The sequence below is a fragment of the Branchiostoma floridae genome, chromosome 17 (assembly GCF_000003815.2).
Source record: "Branchiostoma floridae strain S238N-H82 chromosome 17, Bfl_VNyyK, whole genome shotgun sequence".
Taxonomy (NCBI): Eukaryota; Metazoa; Chordata; class Leptocardii; order Amphioxiformes; family Branchiostomatidae; genus Branchiostoma; species Branchiostoma floridae.
Genome location: NC_049995.1, coordinates 3117202 through 3129076, shown reverse-complemented (window position 1 = coordinate 3129076; position 11875 = coordinate 3117202).

The following is an 11875-nucleotide window of genomic DNA, read 5'->3' as shown; positions in this document are numbered from 1 at the left end:
TATCGCCTACTGTATGTTACAAATGAAAGAGTATATGAAATGTAAAATGGTGTAACCTGTAGACTAACACGAAGTTTACATCGAACAGAAGGTCAAAATGGTCTCACCTCAGACTGACAGGTATTGAGAATTACATGGGCGTTTTCGCAAACATGGAACTGCAGGGGCGTTTTTCAGAAACACTTAACAGAACAAGTGTTTTTTTATGATAGCTCATAATCAATTATGCAAATGAGGGAGTAAATGGGTTTATCTAAAGACCAAAGTTAACAGCTCTGGCATTCGAATAGGAGTTTCATACATAGTGCGTAGGGTGGGCAGAACATTACTAATGATAGGAACGCGCTACTATGCCTTGGTAAATAATGGAAAGGACGGTATGTTAGCTAATCAAAGGTTGCTATAATCATGCATAAATGGTATATATACTTGGACGTCATTTGCATAACAAATGAGTAGAGGCTATCAAGTAGTCTTGATTCTTACACCCTAGTGACATGTGATTTAGGTGTTGGCGCTCATCAATGGACATAGAGGAGTATGCTATAGCTAACCAGGGCCCATTTTTGCATGATCACAAAACATAGATTTACAAAAAAATTAATAATTGACGGAGGTATGAGGTCTTCAACTTCTTTTTCCGTGAAAAGAATTTACCAAGGACAACTATAGATTAAGGCACTCATAATGTTGTAAAACAATGATGTAAATATATGAAACCCTGCCAATGTTGATATAATCCTTCATCAAGTTTTCACTTCAAAGCATATGTGTAATATACAAACATCTAATTGTTACACCGCTACAGTGACTACATAGAACTCCTACAGGAGGGCTGCAGGGCCCTGCAGACAGGGGATCTGGATACGGCAGAACGCTACTTTGCAGCTGCGCTTAAGGTCGTTCATGTGAAAGGTAATTTTGTCACTGTATTCTCAGCTTTGGTTGAAATATGGCATGTTATTCTTGTGTTTTTTTTAACTTCGTCAAGAAGGTTAAAGAAGGTTATTTTTTCAGCTGCGCCATGGTGTAGTGGGTCTGTATGTATGTCAACAACTCATGACCAAGAAGCTGTGGATGGATCATCGTGATATTTGGCAAGTGCGTAGCGCTTGTGGGAAGCAAGGTCAATGTCGAAAATGGTTTATCTAGCGTTTTCCTGCGGTACTGCAGCTGGCTTTGTATCATTGTGTTTGTCTATATTTTGTAACAACATAATTCGAAAAGCCCTGGATGGATTTTCATGATACATGCATTTGGGTGTGCAGCGATTGTAATTGTAGAAAGTTAGCACAGTGGTAGTGTATTCGGCCCGTGACCGAGAGGTCGCCGGTTCGAATCCGCCTGCGGTGTTGCCGGTCTTGTGCCCTTGGGAAAGTCACTTAACACGACTTTCCTCACTTTACTAAAGTGAAAAATGAGTCGTCCCTCTGATAGGACGTTAAATGGAGGTCCGTGTATGGGGAGAGCCATACCCCATGCACGTTAAAGAACCCCACACGTGCGATGGTGCGGTGTGCGTTGGTGCAAATCCTTCTGTCGGGAGTTGGTGATTCACTTCAAATCACCCGGATGGAGGCCTGGCGAACCTCTGTCTCGTATTAGCCACATGGTGATCTACATCATTCACCCGGACGGGTGTGTCACCCCGTAAGGGGTGGTATAACCCGTCGTGTGCGAACTTGTGCGAACATGTACAGGGTTAGCCCTTGACAATAGCCTACGGCTAGTTGGGTAGCCCTGGCTGTTTGTAAACAGCTGAACAAATAAATAAATAAAAAGTAGAAAGAAAGGTCATGTTCGAAATGGTTTACCTGACGTTTTCCTACGGTAACGGGGGGGATCCAATGTCCGGTAACTGTTCTTAGTGAATGCGCATGGCTTTTGTCATCGTACATTTTACTGAGAACCCATTAAAAGCAGGTTAAGATCTTCTTAACAACCATGTAACTGTGATTAAAGCTGTGCAGACATATATTTCTTTTAACGGCAGCAGTCCGCACTGTAGTTTGATAGCGCGCGAAACTATTGGCAGGTTTTGACTTGCGTTTCAGTGGAACGTTCTAACACAAAAGGGGGTCCAAACTCCGATAAGTTAACAACCAAGCCATCTCTGCATATTTTTAAGCGTCCCATACATGCAAAATAACACTTAACGTCTGCAATACTATTATATGCAATATTTTGAAATACGTTTAGTTACAAGGTTTATCTCTCATGGCGAAACCAACCTGTCGCCAAAAATAGAAATGGCGGCACATTTGTTTACGTCTGCCTGTGATATTACACTTTTTAACTTTCGGCTTCTTTATTTCCCGCTTCAACCTCGTTTTTACAGCAGAAGTGACTACAGGATTTCTTTAGTCGGTAGGGATCGATTTTCTCGTACTGACGGTTTGAATAACGTCATCGTGTTGAGCATCGCTAGGCTTCCTTCATAGGTGATTGGCAAAGATGGCGGGGTCGACAGGGCCGTGAACATGCGGCATAATTTAGCTCCGATTACAGTCAAACCTGCCCGAGCGACCACCTCTTCTCAGCGACCACCTGTCCATTTCGACCGCTTTTTCTCGGTCCCGATTTTTTTTCCCATTGACGTAAGCATTAAGCGACCTCTTCTCAACGACCACCTGGCCAACGCGACCGCGACCGCCCAAATTGGGACCCATAACGACCGCGTCATTTTCAAACTTGCGATTTTTGATGATAACTAGCGCGATTTTGTGCCGAAATCGGCCAGTTTGCGTCCGATTTTGACTGCCACAACAATGTTATTTTTAGAATAAAGATGGCGGCGGTCAATGGGTGGGTCAATGGGACCGTCTACTGTAATATGGGGGAGGGGGGAAATTTCGTTGTAAGAAAATTCGAATTTAGTTGTTACAGAAGTTTTTTTTTAATATTTATGATTATAAAGTGAACGAATGCTGAAACGTATATAGCCTCATACCTTTTCAAGAAAGATCTGTGTAGCTCATACCTTTTTAAGAAAGATTCGTGTGAGTGCTTTGTCCAACTGTACTGTATACGTACATTCACCCGTGTGTAAGTGCTGTAAGCTATCGGGACGTACCGGGCATATATGTCCGCAGGCATATTAAAAAGCTTGGGGTTGAATTTACAGTAAAAAAAAAAGAGGAAATAATAACTCAACAGTACTGTATGCGTTTTCATGACTTTATTAGTTTCGTACAGTACAGCTAGGCTCTTCACCGTGGTGCCACGCTTGGGGTCAGTCACGACGTTGCGATCCTCTGCTGGTTTTCTGTGCAAAGGAGGGGTATGGCGAGGCCCTCAATGCTTTCCATACCGCTGATGACATTATCAGCGCCATATGGAGCAAGAAGCATTTTGCCAAGAAACAGTCCAGGATTGATGACTTTTTCAAGAAATCGTAAGCCCATTCAGACATCCTGGATGTAACGCTACATCAAACTTCCTTTGCTACACCAAAGCACCGTCCAGGCGTACCATTCATTGGGGGCGGTTTCGCGGCGACATGACAACAACAAATGAACAAGTACGCCCGCGGTGAACGTGTGCTGGCGGGGCGGGAAAATTGACACAAGGAACGTGCCATGCGACTGGTGGGAGGCTTATCAGATTTGCTTTGTTTACTCTCGAACAGTAACATTAATGATTTTTCTGCCTGCCAGTTTTCCTGCCGTTAGTAGTGCCTGATCTATGTAAATATTTCTACATGTTGTAAATGTACCGTACTGTTCATACATTTCTGCTTTTCTCAAAATCTCAAACAAATTTATCACAATCCTACGACCTTTAACCCAGAAAATGTTTTTACTAGCCGCCATCTTGTTCATGTGCAAATGAACGCCACGCCGCGCCGCAGGCGATCCTCTGAGTTTCCGTCAAGTACAGTATAGTAATGTATCAGATCGTTATACAGTATGTAGTCCTCTTTCGTCTGATTTGTAGAGTTTAGTAAATCTGTACCTGGTATAAACAGGATCTTAACGATGAAGTTGTTGGATGTAAAATTACGTCACCGTTACGTTTAAAACGTTGGTTATGTTTGCCTACCTTGAATGTTGACGAGTTCTCTGCTTGTTATGAATAATGTTGCCGACTTGCTGTCCTCCAGAGAGAATTTTTTGTATAGCCAACTAAATACGTTTAACACTGGTCCATCTAACGATCGTAGACACAGGAATGCAACATGTACAGCACGTACTTTATTGTATAGTAGAAATCCGATTTATCGTTTTTAGACTAGCGTAGAGTTTCTCTGGCGCTTGTAGGAATTTTTGTTCATTTATTAAAATTCACCGGGCTTATTGATGGTTATTACTTACGTTTTTGCGTGTGTGTGCGTGTTGTATTTGACATTAAAGACCTCGCATACTTACTTCTTTGCTTGCGTGTGCTTGCTATTTGCCATTATACACAACGGAAACCATTTATACTATGAATCGGGCATGTTTTGAGTCGATACTCTTCTCAGCGACCACCTGTCCAAATCGACCGCTTTTGCCCGGTCCCCCGGGTGGTCGACTTGGGCAGGTTTGACTGTATTTAACTATAAAAGCAAAGACAAGGCATAGCTGTACTTCATTAGGTAGTCTTATAGATATCCTTCTCATCTGTGGTGGTATCTTTTCACATTTCGTATTTTACGATGAATAATTTAAGAGTTTCTCGGGCCACAAACTCCTTATAGACTTGCCAGAGGGAACAGCAGCTGGGCTGGACAACATGGACAATAAACTCCTGAGACTTGCAGCAGAGTTAGTTTCTACTCCTCTTTGTTATATCATTAACTTGTCTTTTGCTACCTCAGTCTTCCCAAGGGAATGGAAGAAGGCAAAGGTATACGCAGTGCCCATTCTCAAGTCAGCAACAGCTCCCTTCTGTGGTGCAAACAGTAGGCCTATTAGCCTTCTTCCTGCTACTAGCAAGATATTGTTAGCACTCAGATTATTTCCAACAGAACTTACTTATGTCTAATCACCAGCATGCATACAGGAAAAACCATTCAACATGTACGGCACTGCTACACATGGTAGATTACTGGCATCATAGTATAGATCAGGGAAGCCTAGTAGGCGCCATTTTTCTTGATTTCTCAGCAGCATTTGATCTTGTCGATCACAGCCGTCTACTCCAGAAACTTGGCTGCTATGGCTTTAGCGAATCCACAACTACATGGATGGCAAGTTATTTGACAGGAAGGCAACAATGTGTCCACATTAATGGCACTAACTCTTCCTTCTTGGAACTACCCTGTGGTGTTCCCCAGGGGAGTTGTTTGGGGCCCCTCATATTCACTATATACACAAATGATTTGCCACTTGCTGTAAGTCAAGCCACAGCAGATATGTATGCGGACGACACCTCAGCTTACACCTGTGACCCTGCAATTGAGACAATCTCCAGTAATTTACAAACAGAAGTGAACAATATCTGCAACTGGGTAAGAACGAACCAGCTTTTCCTGAACGCATCAAAGACAAAATGCATAGTTCTCGGAAGTAAACCTAAAATGTCAAGAAGGCCCAAACTTGCCTTGACTGTGGACGGTAAGAGCATAGAACAAGTTACAGAAGTAAAACTGCTAGGCACAACCATTGACGAGTGTCTCACTTGGAACTCTCAAACAAAATCTACCTCAAAGAAAATGGCCAGGTCTCTGGGGATGGTTAAAAGATGTGCTAAGTTTATGGATCAGAAATTGTTAAACATAGTAATTGAATGTCTTGTATTGTCTCACATTGACTACTGTAGCCCAGTGTGGTCTTGCACAACAAAGAGGAACTTAAATCTTCTACAGAGAGTACAGAATAAGGCTAATCGTCTCCTCCAGATGAGACCGAAATGGAAATCTGTGAACACTAGATTGTTATTGAACACTATGACTACTTTCAGGAGAATTGTGTTGACCAATGGACCTGTCTGTCTCAGCAGTAAACTATCTTCTGTTACGAAACAGCACAATTACTGTACTCGCTTTGCTTCAGGTAGTAATTTCAAGTTAGAGAAACCTAGGACAAACTCCTTAAAAAGAACTTTCAGGTATAGAGCAACATCAATGTGGAATCGGCTACCTATAGCACTACAGTCTGCCCAATCTTTAAGGTCTTTCAAATCTGGTCTCTGTGACCTGGTCTCCAGCCTGGAAAAATGATCTGGGCAGTTCCATGACTTGCGTATTGTGTATATACTATGACTGTTTTTAATTGATGTTGTAAATATTGACCATTGTATGTACATGTATGTTATCTATGTATGAAGTCCAGGAAGATTAGTGGATTAATGGATTTTCTAATAAAGTCTCAAAGTCCCATGTTCTCGATAAGTTCGCTCGTCAGCATGCACGGAAGGCGTCAAACATGTGTAATTTTTTCAATCAAAAATATATCTGTAGGGGCTTACCAACGTGGACACATATACTCTGACTTTTCAGTTATTTACAACAAGGTTCAGTCCATAACAAGTTGTACTTATCATGTGCAGACACTTATGCATACCTCCGCAAAAATGATTTTAAAATCCTGCCGGAGTTTGGACCCCTACCGGACTTATAACGGGCTGTGTGTTTTGTGTGTTGGTAGACGACATAATTCGGGAAGCTGTGGATGGATTTTCATGATATTTGATAGGTGTGTATAGGTTGTAATTGTGAAAAGGAATGTCGATTTCGAAAATTGTTTACCTGGTATTTTCCGTCGGTACTTCAGCCGGCTGTTTACGTATGTGTGTATGTTTTTTGCCATCATACCTTTGAGATGCTGTGAATGGTTTTGCATAATATTGGTGGATGGGTAGAGGTCACGAAGAGGAATGTCAAGCTTGATAACGGGCCTCCTATTGGGTAACTATGGTACTGCAGCAGAGCTTCAGTGTGGTATAAGTTTGGGCAGTATGATATCAGTATGTGGTATACGTTTCAGCTCTCTATCAACTTGTTTGGAACTACAGCGGGCATTTTTTGTTGTTAGCTTTGTAAGAGTTTGGTTTGGTTTGGTTATACAGATCTCCATTAGTGACTGATATGTCACTATTCTTCCTGGAGTCCGGGTGATTTTGGAGAATCACCAATTCTAGACGGAAGGATTTGCACCATTTCACACCGCACCATCGCACGTGTGCGTGTGGGGGTTCTTTAACGTGCCTGGGGTATGCCTCTCCCCAGGCACGGGACCTCCATTTAACGTCCTATCCGAGGGACGGCCCCAACTGAAGCTAGGTACTCATTTTAACCTGAGTGAAGTGAGGAAATTCGTGTAAAGTGCCTTTCCGAAGGGCACAAGATCGGTGACACGGCAACCGGGTTCGAACCCGCGATCTCTCGGTCTCGAGACAAACACACTGCCGCTGCGCCACGCGATCTCACAATAACTCAAACAGGGGCTAATGAATTTGCATTGTTTTAGGCAGGTAATGATTGATGATGAGATACATTTTATGCAAATAGGATCCTAATAATCAATAAAGAAAGCGTATCCCTCCATTGGAATGTACGGTGCTGTACACATCGGCCTATATAAAGGACACAGCTGTTGGTCATAATCGCTAGGGCAATTTGGGTCAGATCAGACTTTAGTGGTGCAGTTATATTTCACCCACCACATCGTATATGTGGTATGGAGCTGAAATATATTGCTTTCGTAACGTTCCTACGTCTTCCTCTCCTGTCATATCTTCAAAGGGACTCCAGGTGTTTTTATTTTCATAAATGCCTTAAAAATGATTTTGGCCCTTTTCAGACCAAAAATGTATATTTTGGCCACTTGTTCCTATTATCAAGATGCCGATGTGCATGGGATATTTTATTTGTATATACTATTTTTGGCATAAACCACTTCTAAATTACATATTAGGGATTTTTTTTTAGAATTTGGTGTTATTTTTGAGGCCCTGTGGTGACCTAGGGGTCAATGGGCCTACACCTGGGACAGCAGTCGTCTTACAGCTTCTAATTTGATTATAATTTGCAGCCAATCAGCGAAACGGTCTCTTCGTTTTACTCTGTACTTGCGAAATTGATACAAACGACAGTCTCATTGGTCACAGAATCTATTCGATAGAGATTGTGCTCCTAGCTTTCAAAGTCTTACATCCCTTTCGTCCCCATGATTACCAAGTTACTTTCTGCAAAAGGCGGCCGCTCGAGAAACAATGCAATGTGTCTCAAAACAAAAGCTCCTTGCTATAGAACGGTTGCCTAATTCATTTCAACAACTAGAGTTCCACGAACACATACCTTTGCCAAATAAAGCAGGTCTGTTATGTACAATGATGTCTGTAGACATAGACATATTACTCATTACATTTTATTTTGTATGTCTGGAGCTTGTTCATAAAATTTCTCGATTAATTATGCAAAATAGATCCCAATTTACATATTAAATATCAAATTGTCTTAAGCATACTGGCTCCTGCAGTTTCAAAATAGACGCCAAGGGACCCACACATACACCTCTTACTTTCTTCCCTCTTTCTCAGTTACATGTGACAACTTTGAACGTCCTATCATGGAATGCAGTGGATTTATGCACTTTCCGCATTAATTATGCAAATTAATTAGGCTATCTACATAGCAAAAATCATGACGATCTGTCAACACGTTCTAGTTTTCTTTATTAATTATGCAAATTAGCTGTTAATTTGCATAATTAGTATTCCATAATGTAATTTTTCATTGGACCACATGCATACCACAAATCATGACGATCCGTCAACAAATTAATATATTTCCATTAAGTATGCAAATGAGGTCGTCATTTGCATAATTAATATGTATTGAAATTTCTCTCTTTCTCAGCTACATATGTGACAAGTTTGAAAGCCCTATCATGGACTTCAGTGGATTTATAAACGTCCCTCATTGATTATGCAAATTAGCTATTGATTTGCATAATAAGCATAACATCGTATAAGTAATCACTTAGGCCATCCACATACCAAAAATCAACACGTTTTTAAGTTACTCTAGTCCAAATTTTGAAAGGAAACCGATACCTGCAGCTTCAAAAAGCCGCTAGGGGGCCCAAATTCACAGCACTTACTTTCTATTCTAAGGGCTATCTGCTACTCAAGATTCACAACCACAGCATGTCCAGAACATGAGTTATTGAAAAAGGAAGTTCTGCTGCAGTAACTAAGGAAGCCGCTAGGGGGCCCATTACCGACTTGACCTTCGTTTTCTCGACCCCTACCCACCTACCTGATATCATCGGGATCCATCGAAGGTCTCTCGAGTTATACTGTTCACAGACAGACAGACGTACAAGCCTAAAACATAACCTTAGCCATTCTGGCAAAGGTAATGAAGGATCGCGAGTTCAAGTGACACGGCGAAAAATGTTGAAATTTCCAAACACTACGAGGATAAAAAATCGCTTTCTGTTCGCGGATTTCTCGATGGCCTAGCTGAACAGAGCGCAAGACGCGAGCCAGTTTGCAGAAGCTTTTTGCGAGATGTGTGATTGCGTGGCGCAGCGGTCGCGTTTTTGCTTAGGGACCGAGAGGTCTCGAGCTCGAATCCGGCTGCGTGTCACCGATCTTGTGCCCTTGGGTCTCGTGTCTGGGGAGAGCCATACCCAAGGCACGTTAAAGAACCCACCACACGTGCGATGGTGCGGTGTGAGTGGTTCAAAACCTACAGTCCCTTGGTCGCACGTGGGGCAATAACTGTCGTATAGAGGTCACCTGAGTGGCGCCGAATTGCAGCTCGCTCCAGACCCTTGCGATTTAGCCCCGCCTATCGTAAGCTCCTCGCAATTTAGCCCCTGGCTGCCAAGAGAGAGTGGTTGACCCACCCAATAACAATAACTATTTCGTGACACTAGAGGTCACTATGGCCTGACTGTGAATTGTAGATAATTCATATATGTACATATATATCATCATCATCATCATCGGTCGGCTGCGGTGCAGGCGACTGTATGTATACAGATACAGATACCTGTATATATACAGATACAGATAATTCATATATATATATGAGTTATCTACAATTCAAAGTAAGGCCACAGTGACTTAATTTTACGGATGACATCCGCGCGCGCGCATTGATTTTCGCCTGTTCTAAAAAAACTGTCGTAACATATCACCCCACATCAATCAGAATTTCATGCTTAACGGAGGATCTGATCTCCAGGGAAGGGGGGCACAGGGTCAGGGTATGTGCCCACAACGCACTTGTTCCCTCTTTTAACAAGTATGACAATACGATTGAAATGGCGACCTCTAACTGGAGGTGAATATCAAACAAACCAAGCCTGAGAGAGAATTGTCTGGTTGTTTAGTCCTGTACTTGAGCAGCCCTTTTTATTTTTGCTGAATCTTTTTATCCACTCGCGTGCATTAGGTTCGGCGTCTCCAGAGGATGTCATCCATAAAATTAAGTCGGTGTGGCCTAAACTGTCAGTACAGTTTGAACTATTTAATTCACATGGTGCGTTCCAAATTATTACCGACTCATCAAAGGAAAATTACGTTAACTTTTTTTAATGACCCGAATATGCTATGTCGTTTTGATTCAATTACAGGTCAATGCAGAAAAGAGGTGGAGCCCCTGTGCAAGTTAAGCGATGTTTACCTGGAAAGAGGAATGCAGTCAAAAGACGGAAGTGACTTCACCAAGGCTGCAGCACTCTGTAACGCAGCACTGGTCAGAGCAAAATTCGAAGATAGGGAGGGCATCAAACAAACGATTATAAGAACTAATCAGTCATTCATTGAGCACGTGCTGAGGATAAAAAATGCAGTTGATGTAGGTGACTCAGGGAAGCACAAGTTAATACTGAAGAAAGATAGGGAGTATGTAGAAGAAGAACTGAAACGAATCGAGCAAGAGGTAGATCCTTACACCCTTGATGACAACGACCCGACGCTTAGAGAGGTGGAGAAGAAGAGAGCGGAAGCAGTCATACTATTGTTTAAAACAATTGTTCAACAGCGAAAAACTTTCATAGCTGGCCTTGTAGATGAATGCATTGAAGTCATGGGCCCACCTCCCTGTAAGTACGCCATGATAGGCTTAGGTTCACAAGCCACAGGATTGGTAACCCCATACTCCGATCTGGAGTTCACCATTTTGGTAGAGGATGAATCCGAGCAAAATGTTAGGTATTTCCGCAATCTCACTCATTATCTGCACCTCAAAGTGATCAATCTTGGAGAGACCATTCTCCCGACCATGGGGATTAAGTCTCTGAACGATTTCTACTCAGATGATCCATTGGACAACTGGTACTATGACTCTGGAACACCGCGTGGGTTTGCGTTCGATGGAGCCATGCCGCTTGCAAGCAAAACACCACTGGGCAGAGGAACAAGTGAATTCGAACTTATTCACACACCAAGCCATATGGTCAATGGTCTGAAAGACGACTTTACGTTTCATTTAAAGAAAGGCTACCATCTTGATAATGTACTTGGAAACGCGTCATTGATCACAGGAGAACAGGGCTTGGTCAATGAGTACATGTCGGTTTGGAATAGACTAATGCAAGAAAATGTTAGTAAATTTTCATCACTAATGGCAACAACAGTACTAAGCGAGAATGCAACATTTCAAATAATAAATCTCACTGCCAGCCTGTTGAATGTCAAGAAAGAGATATATCGATTTTCAAGCCTTGCAGTGTCTTGTTTGGCACTACTTTATAACATACACACCACCACAATCTGGGAAACTATACAGGAGCTGAAAAACGTTGGAGCTGTCAGCAGTGAGAACGCACATCACTTGATGGTGATGGTCAGTATCTCAGCAGAACTGAGGCTTCGAGTATACAGGAACAATGGTGGTCAGGTGGAAAACTTGTCAGCTTTATCGTCAATGTCTACAGATACAGACATTGGGGCGAAATTGAAGAGAGTGTTTTACATTTCAAACACAAAGCAGCTC